The following is a 21,978-nucleotide window of genomic DNA, read 5'->3' as shown; positions in this document are numbered from 1 at the left end:
TGTCCGTAGCAACTGTTCTGCCTCTTATGCTAACTGAAGCCCTGATGCTGTGAATACCTCAGGCCGTGAATTTAGTCCCAAGGCCGTGACACTGTCCCTAACTAAGGCCTAGATGCTCATCCTAAATCCGGCCCTGATACTGTCCGTAACTATGGCCCTAACACTCTGCTAACACAGGCCCTGACACGGTACCTAACAGAGACCCAGATGGCAGTCCTATCTAAGGCCTTGACACTGTCCCTAACTAAGGCCCTGCTGCCATCAATATTAAAGTCCTGACAGTATCCTGAGCTTATTATATCCTGGCCCATGTTTTATTAAGGTCCTGAAACTGTCCCAAAGTAAGCCTTGACGCTGTCCCTACGTGAGGCTGTGAGGCTGTCTCTCACAGAGGCCCTGAGAATGTCTTTAACAAACCCCTTAGGCTGTTCCTACCAAGGCCCTTATGCTGCTCCTAAGTCATGCCCTGACACTGTCCCCAGCTAAGGCACTGACTCTACGCCTCACTCAGTCCCTGTCGCTCTCTCCCTAAGTCAGGCTCTGACGCTGTCCCTACCTGAAGCCCTGACACTGGTTCTAAATTAGGCACTGATGCTCTAAGTAGCTATGGTTTTGACACTATCCCTACGTCATTTCCTGACGCTATTCCTAGACCTTAACCTAACCTTGTCTTTAGCTAATGTCGAGTCTCTTATGCTAACTAAATCCCTGATGCTGTCCCTAACTAAGACCCTGAATTTAGTCCCGAGCCCGTGAACCTGTCTCTAACTGAGGCCTGGAGGCTGTCCTTAACAAAGGTCCTCAACTTATCTTTAACTGAGGCCCTGACACTCTCCCTAATTAAGGACTGAGGCTGTCTCTGACTAAGGCCCTGAGTCTCTCTTTAACTACTGGCCTCACTCTTTCCCTAACAAAGGTCCTGAAACATTCCCTAACTAAGACCCTGACACAGTCCCTAATAACTTGAGCTGTCCCTCATTAATGCCCTGATGCGGCCCATAAATGATGTACTGAAGACGGCACGAAGGTCCAGACGATGTCCCTAATGACCCAACATGTCTCTTACTAAGGCCTTCAAATTACCTCTAACTGAGGCCCTAAAGATGTCCATAACTAAGGCCCTGACACTATCTCGAACTAAGACCCTCAAGTTATCTTTAACTGAGGCCATGACAGTGTCCCTAACAAAGAACCTGACACTGTCTCTAACTAAGGCCCTGAGTCGGTCTTTACCTAACGGCCTCACTCTTTCCCCAACTACTCCCTGACGCTGCCCCTACCCAAGGCCCTGATGGGGTGCCTAATTGCCTGAGCTGTCTTTCACTAATACCCTGACCCTATCCATAACTAACGCCCTGATGATGTCCCTAACGAACAGCCTGAAGTATCTCTCACTAAGCCCCCCATGTTTTTCTCTGAGGCCCTGACACTCTCTATAATTAAGGCCTTGACACTGTCTGTAAGTAATGGCCTGATGCAGCTCCTACCTGAGATGCTGATACTCTCACTTAGACCTTGAAGTCTCTACCTGAGAAGCTGACACTGTCTGTAACTAATGTCCTGACTTTTTCCTTAACTAACATCCTAATTTTGTCCCTAGATAACGCCCTAACACTGGTCCTAACTACGGCCCTGATGCTGACCCTATCTAAGGCCCCGACGATGTCCCTAATAGACTTAGATGTCCCTCACTGTTGGCCTGACCCTGTCCCTCACCAAGGCCCTGACCCTCTTCCTAACTAAGGCTGTGATGATGTCTCTACCTGAGGCACTGTCACTGTCTATAATAACAGCTGACTCTTTCCCTAACACACTGATGCTGTCCCTAATAGCCTCATGTATCTCTCAATAACGCCCTGATCCTGTCCATAACTAAGGCCCTGAATATGTCCCTAAGTATGTCTCTGACGCTGTCCTTAACTAAGGCCCTGATGCTCTCTCTACGTAAGGCACTGACACTATCTATAATAATGGCCTGACTCTTTCCCTAACTAATACCCTGATGTTATCGCTAATTGAAGCCCTGAAGATGGCCCTAATACCCTTAGGTGTTCCTCTGTATCACCCTGATCCTGTCCATAACTAAGGCCCTGAATATGTCCCTAGGTAAGTCTCTGACGCTGTCCCTAACTAAGGCCCTAAGGCTGTCTCTACCTCAGAATCTGAAATTCTAATGTCCTGACTCTCCCTAACTAACATCCTGACGCTGCTCCTAAGTGAGGCCCCGACACTCTTCTTAACTAAGGACTTGCCGCTGTCCCTACCTAAAACCCTGACACTGTCTGTAACTAATGACCTGACTCCCTAACTAACACCCTAGTTTGGGCCCTAACTAACGCCCTGACACTGGTTCTAATTATGGCCATAATGCTGGTTCTAAGGCCCTGAAGATATCCCTGAGTAACAGCCTCAACTGTGTCTAACTAAGGCTCTCACGTTATCTCTAAGTGAAGCACTGGCACTGTCCCTAACTTAGGCCCTTATAGTCGAAGCTGTCTCTAAATAATGCCCTGATCCTGTCCCTAAGTGAGATCCTCAATATGTCCCTAAGTGCATCTCTGACGATGTCCTTAACAGCCTGAACTCTCTTCAAGTTATCTCTGAGGCTCTGACACTGGCCCTTCCTAAGGCCTCACCCCAGGGTTGTCCCAGGCTGCTGGGCGGTTTTCTCTTGTCCGCATCTCTAGCCAGCTGCCTGCCATCGGCCACTCTAAGATTCTGCGATACAGTGGTCCCACGTGGGATGTGCCTGTGTAGGCTCACCTGCGGGAGGAGAGTCATGGCCGCTCCACCTTCCAGGGGACTGCGGCTCAGGGTAGGAGCCTCACAGCCAGTGTCTGGACACAGGGTTCTGTGTCCTTGTTCGTTGTAAATCCCTCGGAGTTACCTCTAACATTTTTGAATGGATATCGCCCCCTCTGCATATTTATAATATAAATTATTTACCACATTAAAATCCAGGAATGACATTCTTAGAACGAGCAGGAGAACACTGGATGCCCCCACCCAATGACTTATTACTTGGAGGATTTAAAATTCTAATGAGAAAACACTCACTCTCCTCACCCTCTTGGGCGTCAGCACAAGGCGGGAATCAGCCGCATCCTTTATTTATCCCTCTGATTTTCCAGAACCTTTCCTTCCAGGAGAAATCTCTGGGCTCTTCGGGAGCTGTGAGTGGTGGCCGTCAGGTAAATCTGAGACTGAAAAGCAAGAGAAAGACAGACAGAGGAGGAGATGAGAATTGGTGACGGGGAGAAGCAGGCACGTCCACGTTCAGTCGCAGGCTGAGAGTCTGGGTTAGTCTCCAGCGAAGCTAAGGACCACCAGGGTCTGGCCCCACTGGCCTTGTCACCTGGTGTGGGGACTAGGGACAGCCAACCCCCCATGGCCACTCTCAGAGGAATCAGGGAGGTGGGAGGGCACCCCCGAGAGCCAGATTGAAAATGGTCATGCTGTGAAATAATAAGATGCCCTTTCAGAAAAGTGAAGACTGTTCTCTTGGTTCTCAAAGACTTGCAAATACTCTGTGTCCTTCTGGAGGCATGCTGAAGCCTTCAGCATTTGAGGGCAGTAATGGGAGTGCATCTGGGCTCAAAACCATCCAGCACTCACTCCCTGAGGGTGCTGAGGATGACCCGTGTCCACCCCTCGGGTGCTGTGGGGCCTGAAACCCCCTGATCACCGAGGACGGGAGGGGCCGCACAGACACTCCACTGCACCACCGGGGGCTTGGCTGCTGGGCTACAGTCCTTTATCAGATACATGGTTTGCAAACATCTTGGGCCATTTTGGATGGTGGATTATCTTATTCCTTGCTCCTTTTATACACAACTGTTTTTCATCTTGAGGAAGTCCAGTTCATGTATTTTGTCTTTTGTTGCTTGTGCTTCTGGTAGATCTAAGAAATCATGACCAAATCCAAGGTCATGAAGATTTACTCTCATGTTTTCTTCTAGGAGTTTCCTAATTTTGGTTCTTGCATCTAGGCCTTTGGTCCATTTTGCATCTAGGCCTTCGGTTGATTTTGTATATGAGGTGGGGGGAGGTAAGGGTCCAACTTTACTCTTCTGCATGTGGGTATCCAGTTGTTCCAGAACCTGTGCTCCCTGTTTGGGAGAAAATACCTGCAAATGACGTGACCAACAAGGGCTTAATTCTAAAATATACAAACAGCTCATACAACTCAAAAGAGGAAAAAAATAAAAAAATAGGCAGAATTTTAGAAGGTCTAAATAGACATTTCTCCAAGGACATACAGATGGCCAAGAGGCACGTGAAAAGATGCTCCACATCGCTAATTATGAGAGAATGCAAATCAAAACTACAGTGAGTTATCACCCCGTAGTGGTCAGAATGGCCATCATTAAAATGTCTAGAAATAAATGCTGGAAGGGGTGTGGAGAAAAGGGAACCCTCCTACACTACTGGTGGGAATGTAAATTGATGCAGCCGCTATGGAAAACAGTATGGAGGTTCCTCAAAAACTAAAAATAGAATTACCATATGAACCAGCAATCTCACTCCTGGGCACACATCCAGACAAAACTATAATTCGAAAAGGTACGTGCACCCCAGCATTCACAGCAGCACTCTTCACAATAGCCAAGACACGGAAGCAACCTGAATGTCCCTCAACAGATGAGTGGATATAGAAGATGTGGTACATATATACAGTGGAATATTACTCAGCCATAAAACAGAATGAAATAATGCCATCTGCGGCTACATGGATGGACCTAGAGATTATCATACAAAGTTTAGTAAGTCAGACAGAGAACAACACATACCATGTGATATCACTTATATGTGGATTATAAAATGAGACACAAATGAACCTATCTACAGAACAAAAACACACTCACAAATATAGAAAACAGGCTTGTGGTTGTCAAGGGGAAGACAGGGGAGAGGGATGGATTGGGAGTCTGGGATTAGTAGATGCAAATTATTATATATAGGATGGATAAACAAGGTCTTACTGTACAGCACAGGGAACTGTACTCAATACCCTGTAATTAACCATAATGGAAAAGAATATGAAAAATATGTATATATGTATGTTTGTATATATGAATCACTTTGCTGTACAGTAGAAATTAACACAACATTGTAGGTCAACTACACTTTAATATCAATTGGTTTGAAAGCACTTTTATAAATTAGGTCTTATTTCTCTTGTCCTTTCATCCTGGGACAAATGTATAACAGAAACTAACCTGGATTACTCCGGGATGAACTCGTATCACAGAGAACTTTAATTGTTGAACAAACCATGAATACGAGTTACACCATGGGATGTCCTGACCCAATATGAAGTTTGTAAACCTTGTATCAAGCCGGCAGAATCTACTAAATTTGGAAATTCAAACTGAAATGAAGCCACCTATCCCATGACTTCTCCACAACTAGTTATACAACATCAATTGGAAACCATATACAATCAAATGAATGTAGACAAACAACTATAGCCTTCCTTTTTTTGCCTTTTAAATGAAGACGGTATTTAAGGTGATGTCTTGGGCCGTTTCAGGGTGTTACTCAATTTCCTGGGTATCTGCCATGCACACAGGGGGTACACATGTTAGTTAACTTGTTTGTGCAACTACATGAAGGTAGTTAATACCACAAAACTGTATACGTAAAGTGAATTAAATGCTAAAGTTGTGTTTTGTATTTTTAATGACAATGAAAAAAAGTGCAGTGCTGATATTTGTTACAAAAATGAACATTAAAAACATTCTTGGGCTTCCCTGGTGGCGCAGTGGTTGAGAGTCCGCCTGCCGATGCAGGGGACACGGGTTCGTGCCCCGGTCCGGGAAGATCCCACATGCCGCGGAGCGGCTGGGCCTGTGAGCCATGGCCGCTGAGCCTGCGCGTCCGGAGCCGCCTGGGCTCCACAACGGGAGAGGCCACAACAGTGAGAGGCCCGCGTACCAAAAAAAAAAAAAAAAAAAAAAATTCTTAGTGAAAAAAGTCATACAGAAAAGGCCACCTAGATCCCATACTCATCTTGTTTGCTTCAAATCCATCAAGGTTGTCCAAAGGAGGGAGAAACTCAGTAATGGTTCCAGAAAAAGAAAACTGGATCAGGATGGATAAAGACATTTTCATACAGTTGGGAGAGTAGGTGAAAGTTGAAGTGGGGCTGAGTATTAAATTATAATGTGGACATCAGGATTTCTTCATTTAGGGGTTATGTGCTGGTTCCTTGGGCAAAACACACTGTGCATTTTGTGTGAAGTGGCAAACGTGAGTACTTTTTGCCATTATTGCAACTTTTCGGTACATTTTAAATTACTGGAAAGTAAATTACTTTTCTAGACAACCATGTCAGTACCATGCCAGAAAATCAGATAAGACGGACATCAAATTTTGTTATAGAGGCTAAGACTTACCCAGACCACGTTCAACCAAAGTTGTGATACTTATTTCCCTTGTCGGAGTCCGCATGGTATGAAGAGGCACCGTGGGAAGAGTATATTAGTAGCTACCATCTCTTGGGTCCTGTGGATTACCTGGGGTGCAGTAGAAACTGTGAGATTTTAGTATTGCAATTTTTCACATTACTTCAAAAAATATGCTAAAAAATAAATTCAGTAAAGTTGCAAAATATGGATCAGTATACACAAATCAGTTTTGTTTCTATACACTAATAATGAACCACCAGCAAGAAAAATTAAGAAAACAATCCCATTTACAATTCCATCGAAAAGAACGAACTATTTAGCAATAAATTTAACCAAGGACATGAAAGACCTATACTCAGAAAACTATAAAGCATTGATAAAGAAACTGAAGACACAATAGAAAACAATACTCCATGCTCATGCATCAGAAAAAATTACTATTATTAAAATGTTTGGGATGGGGGAAGATGGTGGAAAAGGAAGACGCAGAGATCACCTTCCTCCCCACAGATACACCAGAAATACATCTACACGTGGAACAACTGATACAGAACACCTACTGAACGCTGACAGAAGACCTCAGACCTCCCAAAAGGCAAGAAACTCCCCACGTACCTGGGTAAGACAAAAATAAATAAATAAACAGAGACAAAAGAATAGGGACGGGCCCTGCACCAGTGGGAGGGAGCTGTGAAGGAGGAAAGGTTTCCACACATTAGGAAGCCCCTTCGCGGGTGGAGACTGTGGGTGGCAGAGGGGGAAAGCTTCAGGGCTGCGGAGGAGAGTGCAGCCACAGGGGTGCGGAAGGCAAAGCAGAGAGATTCCCGCACAGAGGATCGGTGCCGACCGGCACTCACCACCCGATAGGCTTGTCTGCTCCCCGGCCTGGGTGGGCGGGGCTCGGAGCGGAGGCTCGGGCTTCGATCGGAGCGCAGGGCGAGGACTGGGGTTGGCAGCATGAACACAGCCTGCAGAGGACTAGTGCACCACGGCTACTCAGGAGTCCGGGGAAAACTCTGGACCTGCCGAAGAGGCAAGAGACGTTTTCTTCGCTCTTTGTTTCCTGGTGCGCGAGGAGAGGGGATTCAGAGCGCTGCTTAAAGGAGCTCCAGAGGCGGGTGCGAGCCACGGCTAAGAGCGTGGACCCCAGAGACGGGCATGAGACGCTAAGGCTGCTGCTGCCACCACCAAGAAGCTTGTGTGCGAGCACAGGTCACTATCCACACCCCCCTTCCGGGGAGCCTGTGCAGCCCGCCACTGCCAGGGTCCTGGGATCCAGGGACAACTTCCCCGGGAGAACGCACGGCGCTCCTCAGGCTGGTGCAGCGTCATGGCAGCCTCTGTCGCCGCAGGCCCGCCCCGCACTCCATGCCCCTCTCTCCCCAACGGCCTGAGTGAACCTAGCCCCCCAATCAGTGGCTCCTTTAACCCCGTCGTGAGCGAAGAACAGACGCCCTCCGACGACCTACATGCACAGGCAGGCCAAATCCAAAGCAGAGCCCCGGGAGCTGTGCGAACAAAAGAGAAAGGGAGATCTCTCCCAGCAGCCTCAGAAGCAGCGGATTAAAGCTCCACAATCAACTTGATGTACCCTGCATCTGTGGAATACCTGAATAGACAACGAATCATCCCAAATTGAGGAGGTGGACTTTGAGAGCAAGATTTATGATTTTTTCCCCTTTTCCTCTTTTTGTGTGTATGTGTATGCTTCTGTGTGAGATTTTGTCTGTATAGTTTTGCTTTCACCATTTGTCCCAGGGTTCTATCTGTCCTTTTTGTTTGTTTGTTTTTTCTACTTTCTCAAAAATTTTTTCTTAATAATTATTTTTTATTTTAATAACTTTATTTTATTTTACCTTAATTTATTTTCTATTGTCCTCTTTCTTTCTTTCTTTCTTTCCACATTTTCTCCCTTTTATTCTGAGCCGTGTGGATGAAAGGCTCTTGGTGCTGCAGCAGGAGTCAGTGCTGTGCCTCTGAGGTGAGAGAGCCAACTTCAGGACACTGGTCCACAAGAGACCTCCCAGCTCCATGTAATATCAAACAGCGAAAATCTCCCAGAGACCTCCATCTCAACACCAACACCCAGCTTCACTCAACGACCAGCAAGCTACAGTGCTGGACACCCTGTGCTAAACAACTTGCAAGACAGGAACACAACCCCGCCCATTAGCAGAGAGGCTGCCTAAAATCATAGTAAGTCCACAGACACTCCAGAACACGCCACCAGACGTGGACCTGCCCACCAGAAAGACAAGATCCAGCCTCATCCACCACAACACAGGCACTAGTCCCCTCCACCAGGAAGCCTACACAACCCACTGAACCAACTTTAGCCACTGGGGACAGACGCCAGAAACAACGGGAACTACGAACCTGCAGCCTGCAAAAAGGAGACCCCAAACACAGTAAGATAAGCAAAATGAGAAGACAGAAAAACACACAGCAGATGAAGGAGCAAGATAAAAACCCACCAGACCTAACAAATGAAGAGGAAATAGGCAGTCTACTTGAAAAAGAATTCAGAATAATGATAGTAAAGATGATCCAAAATCTTGGAAACAGAATAGAGAAAATGCAAGAAACACTTAACAAGGACCTAGAAGAACTAAAGAGGAAACAAGCAATGATGAACACCACAATAAATGAAATTAAAAATACTCTAGATGGGATCAGTAGCAGAATAACTGAGGCAGAAGAACGGATAAGTGACCTGGAAGATAAAATAGTGGAAATAACTACTGCAGAGCAGAATAAAGAAAAAAAGAATGAAAAGAACTGAGGACAGTCTCAGAGACCTCTGGGACAACATTAAACGCACCAACATTTGAATTATAGGGGTTCCAGAAGAAGAAGAGAAAAAAGAAAGGGACTGAGAAAATATTTGAAGAGATTATAGTTGAAAACTTCCCTAATATGGGAAAGGAAATAGTTAATCAAGTCCAGGAAGCACAGAGAGTCCCATACAGGATAAATCCAAGGAGAAACACGCCAAGGCACATATTAATCAAACTGTCAAAAATTAAATACAAAGAAAACATATTAAAAGCAGCAAGGGAAAAACAACAAATAACACACAAGGGAATCGCCATAAGGTTACCAGGTGATCTTTCAGCAGAAACTCTGCAAGCCAGAAGGGACTGGCAGAACATATTTAAAGTGATGAAGGAGAAAAACCTACAACCAAGATTACTCTACCCAGCAAGGATCTCATTCAGATTTGATGGAGAAATTAAAACCTTTACAGACAAGCAAAAGCTGAGAGAGTTCAGCACCACCAAACCAGCTTTACAGCATATGCTAAAGGATCCTCTCTAGGCCTGAAACACAAGAGAAGGAAAAGACCTATAGTAACAAACCCGAAACAATTAAGAAAATGGGAATAGGAACATACATCTCGATAATTACCTTAAATGTAAATGGATTAAATGCTCCCACCAAAAGCCACAGACTGGCTGAATGGATACAAAAACAAGACCCATATATATGTTGTCTACAAGACACCCACTTCAGACCTAGAGACACATAGAGACAGAAAGTGAGGGGATAGAAAAAGATATTCCATGCAAATGGAAACCAAAAGAAAGCTGGAGTAGCAATTCTCATATCAGACAAAATAGACTTTAAAATAAAGACTAGTACAAGAGACAAAGAAGGACACTACATAATGATCAAGGGATCGATCCAAGAAGAAGATATAACAACTGTAAATATTTATGCACCCAACATAGGAGCACCTCAATACATAAGGCAAATACTAACAGCCATAAAAGGGGAAATTGACAGTAACACATTCATAGTAGGGGACTTTAACACCCCACTTTCACCAATGAACAGATCATCCAAAATGAAAATAAATAAGGAAACACAAGCTTTAAATGATACATTAAACAAGATGGACTTAACTGATATTTATAGGACATTCCATCCTAAAACAACAGAATACAGATTTTTCTCAAGTGCTCATGGAACATTCTCCAGGATAGATCATATCTTGGGTCACAAATCAAGCCTCGGTAAATTTAAGAAAATTGAAATTGTATCAAGTATCTTTTCTGACCACAACGCTATGAGACTAGATATCAGTTACAGGAAAAGATCTGCAAAAAAATACAAACACGTGGAGGCTAAACAATACACTACTTAATAACGAAGTAATCACTGAAAAAATCAAAGAGGAAATCAAAAAATACCTAGAAACAAATGACAGTGGTGACACGATGACCCAAAATCTATGGGATGCAGCAAAAGCAGTTCTAAGAGGGAAGTTTATAGCAATACAATCCTACCTTAAGAAACAGGAAACATCTCGAATAAACAACCTAACCTTGCACCTAAAGCAATTAGAGAAAGAAGAACAAAAAAAAACCCCAAAGGTAGCAGAAGGAAAGAAATCATAAAGATCAGATCAGAAATAAACGAAAAAGAAATGAAGGAAACGATAGCAAAGATCAATAAAACTAAAAGCTGGTTCTTTGAGAAGATAAACAAAATTGATAAACCATTAGCCAGACTCATCAAGAAAATGAGGGAGAAGACTCAAATCAATAGAATTAGAAATGAAAAAGGAGAAGTAACAACTGACACTGCAGAAATACAAAAGATCATGAGAGATTACTACAAGCAACTCTATGCCAATAAAATGGACAACCTGGAAGAAACAGACAAATTCTTAGAAATGCACAACCTGCCAAGACTGAATCAGGAAGAAATAGAAAATATGAACAGACCAATCACAAGCACTGAAAGTGAAACTGTGATTTAAAATCTTCTAACAAACAAAAGCCAGGGACCAGATGGCTTCACAGGCAAATATTATCAAACATTTAGAAAAGAGCTAACACCTATCCTTCTCAAACTCTTCCAAAATATAGCAGAGGGAGGAACACTCCCAAACTCATTCTACGAGGCCACCATAACCCTGATACCAAAACCAGACAAGGATGTCACAAAGAAAGAAAACTACAGGCCAATATCACTGATGAACATAGATGTAAAAATCTTCAACAAAATACTAGCAAACAGAATCCAACAGCACATTAAAAGGATCCTACACCATGATCAAGTGGGGTTTATTCCAGGAATGCAAGGATTCTTCAATATACGCAAATCAATCAATGTGATACACCATATTAACAAATTGAAGGAGAAAAACCATATGGTCATCTCAATAGATGCAGAGAAAGCTTTTGACAAAATTCAACACCCATTTATGATTAAAATCCTCCAGAAAGTAGGCATAGAGGGAACTTTCCTCAACATAATAAAGGCCATATATGACAAACCCACAGCCAACGTCTTCCTCAATGGTGAAAAACTGAAAGCACTTCCACTAAGATCAGGAAAAAGACAAGGTTGCCCACTCTCACCACTCTTACTCAACATAGTTCTGGAAGTTTTAGCCACAGCAATCAGAGAAGAAAAATAAATAAAAGGAATCCAAATCGGAAAAGAAGTAAAGCTGTCACTGTTTGCAAATGACATGACACTATACATAGAGAATCCTAAAGATGCTACCAGAAAACCACTAGAGCTAATCAATGAATTTGGTAAAGCAGCAGGATACAAAATTAATTCACAGAAGTCTCTGGCATTCCTACACACTAATGATGAAAACATCTGAAAGTAAAATCAAGAAAACACTCCCATTTACCATTGCAACAAAGAGAATAAAATATCTAGGAATAAACCTACCTAAGGAGACAAAAGACCTGTATGCAGAAAATTATAAGACACTGATGAAAGAAATTAAGGATGATACAAAGAGATGGAGAGATATACCATGTTCCTGGATTGGAAGAATCAACATTGTGAAAATGACTCTACTACCCAAAGCAATCTACAGATTCAATGCAATCCCTATCAAACAACCACTGGCATTTTTCACAGAACTAGAACAAAAAAATTCACAATTTGTATGGAAACACAAAAGACCCCGAATAGCCAAAGCAATCTTGAGAACGAAAAATGGAGCTGGAGGAATCAGGCTACCTGACTTCAGACTATACTACAAAGCTACAGTAATCAAGACAGTATGGTACTGGCACAAAAACAGAAAGATAGATCAATGGAACAGGATAGAAAGCCCAGAGATAAACCCACGCACATATGGTCACCTTATCTTTGATAAAGGAGGCAGGAATGTACTGTGGAGAAAGGACAGCCTCTTCAATAAGTGGTGCTAGGAAAACTGGACAGGTACATATAAAAGTATGAGATAACATCACTCCCTATCACCATATGCAAAAATAAGCTCAAAATGGATGAAAAACCTAAATGTAAGGCCAGAAACTATCAAACTCTTAGAGGAAAACATAGGCAGAACACTCTATGACATAAATCACAGCAAGATCCTTTTTGACCCACCTCCTAGAGAAATGGAAATAAAAACAAAAATAAACAAATGGGACCTAATGAAACTGCAAAGCTTTTGCACAGCAAAGAAAACCATAAACAAGACCAAAAGACAACCCTCAGAATGGGAGAAAATATTTGCAAATGAAGCAACTGACAAAGGATTCATCTCCAAAATTTACCAGCAGCTCATGCAGCTCAATAACAAAAAAAAACAAACAACCCAATCCAAAATTGGGCAGAAGACCTAAATAGACATTACTCCAAAGAAGATATACAGACTGCCAACAAACACATGAAAGAATGCACAACGTCATTAATCATTAGAGACATGCAAATCAAAACTACAATGAGGTACCATCTCATACCAGTCAGAATGGCCCTCACCAAAAAATCTAGAAACAATAAATGCTGGAGAGGGTGTGGAGAAAAGGGAACACTCTTGCACTGCCGGTGGGAATGTGAATTGGTACAGCCACTATGGAGAACAGTATGAAGGTTCCTTAAAAAACTACAAATAGAACTACCATATGACCCAGCAATCCCACTACTGGGCATATACCCTGAGAAAACCATAATTCAAAAAGAGTCATGTACCAAAATGCTCATTGCAGCTCTATTTACAATAGCCAGGAGATGGAAACAACCTAAGTGTCCATCATCGGATGTATGGATAAAAAAGATGTGGCACATATATACAGTGGAAAATTACTCAGCCATAAAAAGAAATGAAACTGAGCGATTTGTAATGAGGTGGATGGACCTAGAGTCTGTCATACAGAGGGAAGTAAGTCAGAAGGAGAAAGACAAATACCGTATGCTGACACATATATATGGAACTTAAGAAAAAAAAATATCATGAAGAACCTAGGGGTAAGACAGGAATAAAGAAATAGACCTACTAGAGAATGGACTTGAGGATATGGGGAGGGGGAAGGGTTAGCTGTGACAAAGTGAGAGAGTGGCATGGACATATATACACTACCAAGCATAAAATAGATAGCTAGTGGGAAGCAGCCGCATAGCACAGGGAGATCAGCTCGGTGCTTTGTGACCACCTAGAGGGGTGGGATAGGGAGGGTGGGAGGGAGGGAGACGCAAGAGGGAAGAGATATGGGAACATATGTATAACTGATTCACCTTGTTATAAAGCAGAATCTAAAACACCATTGTAAAGCAATTATACTCCAAAAAAGATGTAAAAAAAAAAAGTTTATTCTACCTAAAGCAATCAACAGACAGTGCCAGGAAAAGTAGACACCAGTCTCCAAAGAACGACACTGGTCACCATCTACACTGCACATAAAACTAACTAAAAGTGCACAGTATTCCACATTAAACCCTTTCTCTCCTGAGTCCCCTGAAGATGCACCCCACCCAGCCAGCAGTCAGCTGCACAGGAAGATTCTCCACACTTGCTCATTTTTTCCTCTTGTGGAGTCTCCTTACCAGTGGTTCCTGAGAAAACCCAGCTCCTGTCAGTGTGGACAATGCCTCATGGTCCGGAAACCTAGGCCCTGACAGGAGACAAAGCTCCTGTCTGCTTGTCACAGAGCAAAGTCTGTGGGCAGGGTGCACCTGTGCCCCCAGGGTCACACAGGTGGGTTCGACGCCCCCTGTGGGATGTGAGAAAAGTGCCGGGAGTGCCGCACTCACAAACCCAGAGGCCTCATCTGGGAGGCAGTTCTGCTATATATACTAAGTTTGGAAATCCAAACTGAAATGGAGCCAAGTATCTCATTGTATCTTCTCAAAAGATGGTTAAGGAGCAATTAATTACAAACCATATGTAATGAAATGAATGTAGACACAAACTTTACAACTTAAACCAAAATTCACTCAAAATGCCCGTAGCCAAATTTAAATTAGCAAACTATAAAAATCCTAGGGAAAAAAAAAGATAATCTACATGACTTTGGGTCTGGTGACCTTATTCAGAAAACCAGAAGACAAACCACAAACTGCAAGAAACTATTTCCAAAACACATATCTGATAAAGGATTTGTACTCAAATTATGCCAACAACGCCATTAAAAACTGGTAAAGATTGAAACACACACCTGGCCCAAGAAGATAAACAGGCAGTAAATAAGCATACAAGAATAAACTCAAGATGCTGGTGGAATGCATGTACAACCAACTTTGAACGACAGTTTGGCAGATTTTTCCAAATCAAAAGTCTCACCTTAGGATCCAAGAAGTGTACCTCTTGTATTTAGACAACGGCTTTGAAAAACTGTATTCAAACCAAAACTAGCATCAAGTAATGCACAGCAGCTCTATTCATAATTGTTAAAAACTTAAAGATATCAGGATGTCCTTCTGTAGATGAATTCATAAGCAAATTAGGGCACATACATGTCAAGGGGAGCAGAATACACCACCCCAAAATATGCCCATCTGACAAAAGGATTATTTTGGACTGATTAATTTAAGAAACAGCAGACCCAGGAGAATCTTTCAAAACCAAGTAGAAAATGCCCTTTTAGGAGGTAAATTTACATTTATTAAGGATATCTCCATTTGTAAGGGTATGTCCCTCTCTGGACCAGGAATTGAATGATGACTAAATATCAAGGAAAGCTTGTTGGGACCTCCCTGCTGGTCCAGTGGTTAACACCCCATGTTCCCAATGCAGGGGACCAGGGTTCAATCCCTGGTCAGGGAACTAGATCCCGCATGCTGCAATTAAGAGCCCGCATGCCGCAACTAAAGATTCCACAGGCCGCAACTAAGACACGGTGCAGCCAAATAAATAAATGTTTTTTTTTAAAAAAAAAAGCTTGTCAATGAAATAGGCCTGGATGTAAATCTGTGTAACAACCTTACCCTTGTTTACTGGGCTTTGCCTAATAACATCCCTTAAATGGCTGCCTCCATTCCCTGACATCTTTTTTTTTGTTCTCAGCAGAAGTGTCTAAGGTAACGGCTTGGGCCATTTCAGGGAGTGACTCAGTTTTCCTGGGTATCTTCCAAGTATACAGGAGGTATGCATGGTATATATTAAACTTCTGATTGTTTTCTCCAGTTCGTCTCTTTTTCATTACAAGGGGGATCTCAATAAAGAACATAGAAGTGTAGAGGGAAAATTATTTTTCCTCTCATATACATGCAGTGCAATAGTATTCAGAGATATAAAGGAATGGATCATCAACCCGTGCCCCCCCCCCAAAAAAATAATACATGCATCTAACACTTACATTGCTAAGTGAAAGAATCCAGTCTGAAGTGCTACACAGTGTATGACCTCATTTATATGACATTCTAGAAAAGGCAAAACTGACACAGTAAACAGTTTACAGAATATGTGCTTGAAAATAGTCCATATGATACTTCAGTGGTGAATACCTGTCACTGCATTTGGCTATACCCACAGATTTTTACAACCCAACAAGTAATTTACAATCTATTCAAACTTAACTACTTAGGATATGGGAGTGTCAAAAACTGGGATACAGAATGTAACAAAGAATCTAACTGATTCAGAAATGTATGAAAAAACTCACAGTTGGTAGTGGGACAAATGGGCTGACCTAAGTTAACTTTGGAAATGTACAGAATCTTAGGCCAAAGACAAAATGTGCCATACGTACACAGTGGACTCTATGTTCTTTCCCATGAGGGGTAGCAGCTAACAGTACTGAAACTACTATATCAGTCATCAAATGGAACAAGCACTGAATTTAATAAATGACAAATGGTAGAAGCCAGGTTTCTTACCACTGGAGTTGGATGTTACAGTCAAACGAAGGGAGAAGGTTACAATATCCATGTCATAACAGATCCACTTGGAGATATCAGTATAAACTATCTTTAGCCTACACATAGTTCCACAGGGAAATCTTTGTAATTATGTGTATATGCATAGGTTGGGATACATGCATATATTTCTATGTACTGTCAGCTGAGCATATTTAGCTCCCACATGTAAGTTTTTAATACCATTCTCTAATAAAAGGAACTAGGACTCTTTGAAGAAAGGGCTGATGGTAGGACTGAGACAGTAAATATATGAAGCAGGATAATCTTAAAATATCAGAAAGTAAAGAAGTACCAAAAATTTTTTAAACCCACAAAAGAAAAAATATGTAAAATGAAAACAAGAGCAAATGGAAGAAGCTCTCAACAGCCAAAGCAACAATGAACTAAGCAGTCTAATAATGTAGTGCTGGATTATAACCAAAAGTTTACAATAATTATTCACGTGTCCAAACTGGTATAAATAAATTACATAGTTTTTGATGAATGGTGTTAAATAGAAATCTCCTATGCAGAAAGCTTCTAAACAATGTATATAGCAAGTCAGCTGTCCATCAAGGATGTGAAGCTAACCCCTCTCCTCAAGTGTGGCTTCTGCATTATGACTGCCTCCTACATAAGACACACAGGATGGACATGGGAAAAAATTAACCTCACTGTGGGAAAACGTGACAAACATTACCTCAGCTAGGTGACCAAAATTAAGAATATAAGGGAGAAGTTCCCTTAAGAGCCTGTCCTCTTGATATATAGTGAAGAGGAAGCACTTCACATCTGTGGTCTGCTTTTGCAAAGCCAAGTCTAACCACGACAAAACCACCAAGGAAATCCCAGCGCCCGGCAGTCTATACAATACCTGAGCAGCCCTCCTCCACACTGTCAAGGTCATGGAAACAAGGAGAATCTGAGCAACTGTCAGAGCCCAGAAGAGACTAAACAGACATGATGACCCCATGTCCTCTGAGACCCTGGAACAAGGAAAGGTATAACAAAGGGAACGTGAATAGAGACTTCAGTTAATAGTAAAGTATCACTATATTGTTCATTATTTGTCATGATTCTGTAGAAAATTAGACAGGAACAATTAAACGTCAAAATAAGAGAGACCTACTGTAACAAACTGGAAATCTAGAGGAAAAGGGGGATTTCTTTGTAAAAACACATTACCAAAATGGACCCTAAATGAAGGAAAACACAAAAAGGCCAATTAACCACTGAGGAAAGACAGAGCTGTTTGCCAGCTCCCCTAGTTTATGACCCCACCCAGTGTTTTCACCTACCCCAGCCACGCCTACCCAGTGAGGACACCTGAGGAAGGGTCAGGGATTATTGACTCAGATGTATCAACCAGGACTTTTTCTTTTCCCAGTGACTGGACACACTTATGGAAATAAAATAAATTAGTATTTATTGTAAGGGTAGAAATACGTTAATATTTACAAGTGGCAAGTTGAAGAATGGGTTTGGACCTGGCAGGTCCAGGGGCTCACACTGTCTCAGTGTGACCTTGCTTCTCTCCAAATCTTTGTCCCGCTCAGTGCCTTTGGGGGAGCCCATTCATAGGCACAGGCTCTCTCACTGCACTTGGACCAACAGCAGTTCTAGGCTGACAACCACTCACCATCCATTTTCCGACAAAGAGTTTCTCCTTTTCTTGGATTCCAAGAAAGTCATGGTTTTAAATGCCTTTGATCTGGCTTGGGTTGCACTCTCATCCTTGACCGATCACCAGAAGATGGAAAATGGGACTGGCTAGATGTGGGTTGTAAACCCATCTTCGAGCTGGGTGGAATATGGGGTCATCCTTCTGCAACTGTTTGGACTGGAAGCAGGTGACATGTAATTCCCAAAGGAAAACTGAGGCACTTGGGCCTGAGAACAGATGCTGGCTGGGAGAAAGCAACAGATTCTATGTCAATGACAGCTCACTGCACAGCACAGAATCTGACACAAAAGGAGGAAAGGGGTTCACTTAGGGTCAGGGGCTGCAGCGACTCATCCAGTGCTCTTACTGTCCCTCCCAAGACTGCAAAAAGTTCTTTCACTTGCTGAAAAGTCAGGATCATTGGTGGTGGTAAACTCAAGTCTCTTTCCTTGGGCATCAGGTCCTCACATCTCAGAGGCTGGCCCAGAACAGCCCATGTGTCCTGAGAAGACACACAGACCTCATTCCTGCCCCTGAGAGGTGGGAGCCCTGAGTTATGCCATCTCCCTGGCCATATTAATTGCCCATCCCTGAAAAACAATACTGCTCCTTTTCCAGTTTCTTCTTTCTCCTTTACTAAGAGGAAGAAACCAAATGCTAAGGTGGTAAGGACACTTGAGCAATGAAGTAACGGGAGGCTCGAGAATTATTCCATGCCATGGAACCCATAATTGGCAGGCTTTCCAGAGGCCACATGGATGCATATGGCTCTCCAAGACAATGGCAGTGGCAGTGTAAACCTCACACTGGGAGGTCCAGTTGCTCCCATATCTTTGATTCTTAATGAATATGCATGTCAAAAGTTTCTAACGACTGAAAGAACAGAGGATTGCAGGGCCATGGTCTGCTGCATGGATGTTGCATCAGGGCCACACTCCAATGTCTAGAGGATTACTCCCTCGCTTGGCAGCCTATGAGGCCGTGAGCGGGAGGCCTTTTTCTCAGCCACATGCATGTTGGTGGTTGAAACTTCTCAAAGGAATGTCTACACTGCCCAGGTAGCTCTTGAATTGCCCAGCATCATGGTCAGCTCCATAGCTGTACATGAGGGCATGACAATGCCCAGGCTGGACTGAGCTAGAAGACCACAGATGCCTGCCTGGATAGTCAGAGGTCGAGGGATGTCCTGCCTGAGACTTGATCATCTATTCATGCCCACTCAGATGGGACAAAGGATGCCTCCAGTGCCAGGAGGGCCCCAGCAGCCCTCAAGAAGGCAGCATCTGGGGGCTGGCAGGTCACTGCACCCAGTCCTGTATAAATCCACACATGTCCACTGAGTGCCCTCCTGTCTGGGCTGTGCTGGAACCTGGGGCTGCCCAGGCAGAGTAGGGCCAGCATCACCCTTCCCAGGTAGGAGAGCAGAAGGAAACCATGCATGACTTCTGACACCCTCCCCAATGCTTGACAGAGGTTGAGGTGGATAAGAAACAGTCCTAGACAAGAACAGACAGTTCATTCTTCTCTCAGAGCCCAGGACTGGGGGAAGGGAGGCCAGAAAAACAGTTATTGACCTCAGCTCCCTGACTCCTGTTTGACCCTGGGGAAGTCCTACCCATTCTGGAGGCTTCACAGAGAAGGAGAGGGGAGGACAATGAGGGCCAATTGTGCTTAAACCTAACTCTAACCTTTACCCTAAGAACCCTAACCTCTAACCGTAACCCCCTAACAACCCTAGCCACAGACCCCTAGACCCTCACCACTGACCCCTAAACTCTAATCCCTGACCCTTTAACCACAACCCTCTACCATGACTCTCCAACGATGACCCATAACCCTAAACCGTGACCGCTGAACCCTCACACTGACTCAGCCCCAGGCCTAAAACCTGGCCTAGTGGGCGCCGAGGGATGACTGAATGAACTCTCAAATAAACCGAGGAATTAAATCTTCCCAACCATGAATTTAGCAATGGTTTCTTAGATTTGACAGTAAAGCATAAGAAATGAAAGAAAAAAATAGATAAATTGGATTTCCTCAAAATTACAAACCTTTGTGCATCAAAAGAGGTTATCCAGAAAGTAAAAAGACAGCCCACAGAATGGAAGACAATATTGGCACATTATATATCTCATAAGACTCTTTACCTAGAATGTACCCAGGACTTTTCCAACTCATCAACAAAAAGACAAACAATACAATTTTTGAAACAGACAAATAACTTGCATGGACTGCTCTCCAGGCAAGACATACAAATGGTCAACAAGGACATGAAAGGATGTCAAATGTCAGGAGTCATGATGAAAATGCAAATTAAGGCCACAGTGTGATGCCCCTTCACACACACTAGAATAAAAATAAAATTTTAAATAAATTTTAAAATATGTAAATAAAAATAACAAACGTTGGCAACAATGCAGAGGAATTGGAACCCTTAAAAGTAACTTATGGAGATGTACAATGGTGCAGTCTATGTGTACAAACCTTTAGCATTTACTCAAAAATATAAAATATAATTACCATGTGGTTCAACAACTCCACTCCTAGATATATACCAAAAAAATGGAAAACAGGCATTCAAACAAAAACTTGTACACCAGTTATTCACAGCAGCACTGTTCACAATAGCCTAGGGTAGGAAAGATATAAATGTCCATCAGCAGGTAAACGGATAAGCAAAATAAGGTAGATCCATAAGCTGCACTATTCTGTCATATAAAGGAATAAAGTAAAATTATACAGCCGCTGTGGAAAACTGTATGGTGGCTCCTCAAAAACATGGAAAATGTATGATTGCTTGATTCCACTCCAGGGTGTACACCCAGAATATTAGAAAGCAAGGACTGGAACAGATATCTGTACCCCATATTCATAGCAACATTATTCACAATAGCCAAAAGGTGGAAGCAACACAACACATCCTTCAACAGATGAATGGATAAGTACAGTGTAGTATATATGCAATGGAATATGATTCAACCTTTAAAACTAAGGTAATTCTCACACATGCTACAATGTGGATGAACCTTGAAGTCATTATGCTAAGTGAAACCAGCCAGACACAAAAAGGACAAACGTTCTATGATTCCACTAGTATGAGGTATCCAGATAAGTCAAATCCAAAGACAAAGTAGAATAAGGTTGCCAGGGGTTGAGGTGAGTTAGTGTTTAATGGCTACAGTTTTACATGGGGAAAATAAAGTTCTGGAGATGGATGGTGAGGATATTTTTACAACAATGTGAATGTACTTAAGGCCATAGAACTATATACTTACAAATGGTTTAAATGGGGCTTTCCTCGTGGCACAGTGGTTAAGAATCCGCCTGCCAATTGCAGGACACACGGGTTCAAGCGCTGGTCCTGTAAGATCCTGCATGCCGCAGAGCAACTAAGCTCGTGAGCCACAGCTATTGAGCCCTCGTGCCACAACTACTGAAACCCGTGCGCCTAGAGCCCGTGCTCCGTAACGAGAGAAGCCACCGCAATGAGGAGCCTGCACACGGCAATGAAGAGTAGCCCCCGCTGGCCGCAACTAGAGAAAGCCTGCGTGCAGCAGCAAAGACCCGACACAGCCAAAGAATAGAAAATAATTTTTTTAAAAAGCTTTTAAAAAATGGTTTAAATGGCAAATGTTATGTGTTTTTAATCACAATGGAAAAATGAATGAAATAATGATCAATGTTACAATGCGGATAAACAGTGAAAACATCCTAAGTGAAAGAAGCCATACAGAAAAACCACCCAGATCATGCTCATCTTGTACACTTTCAATCCAGCAAGGTTTTTAAAGTGAGGAAAAGCCCTAGTGA

The 21,978-nt window shown here is 42.9% G+C and overlaps 1 long non-coding RNA gene across 4 annotated transcripts in view; it reads right to left on the bottom strand.

Annotated features, from left to right (window-relative positions):
• LOC137215053 (uncharacterized) overlaps window positions 1-21,978 on the bottom strand; it is a 262,346-nt gene that overhangs the window by 212,386 nt on the left and 27,982 nt on the right. For 2 of the 4 annotated variants that reach the window (XR_010939140.1, XR_010939139.1), the window contains exons 4-7: window positions 18,145-18,412; window positions 17,380-17,491; window positions 6,399-6,535; window positions 3,067-3,203 (exon numbers count right to left, since the gene is read on the bottom strand). This is a non-coding gene — a long non-coding RNA (uncharacterized lncRNA). Of the gene's footprint in view, window positions 1-3,057; window positions 3,204-6,398; window positions 6,536-17,379; window positions 17,492-18,144; window positions 18,413-21,978 lie in introns of all 4 variants that reach the window. The other 2 variants (XR_010939137.1, XR_010939138.1) reach the window with 1 other exon arrangement.

Source organism: Pseudorca crassidens, chromosome 20 (genome assembly GCF_039906515.1).
Source record: "Pseudorca crassidens isolate mPseCra1 chromosome 20, mPseCra1.hap1, whole genome shotgun sequence".
Classification (NCBI taxonomy): Eukaryota; Metazoa; Chordata; class Mammalia; order Artiodactyla; family Delphinidae; genus Pseudorca; species Pseudorca crassidens.
The sequence above is the reverse complement of the archived record's forward strand: the minus strand, read 5'-3'. Positions and strand labels throughout refer to the sequence as shown.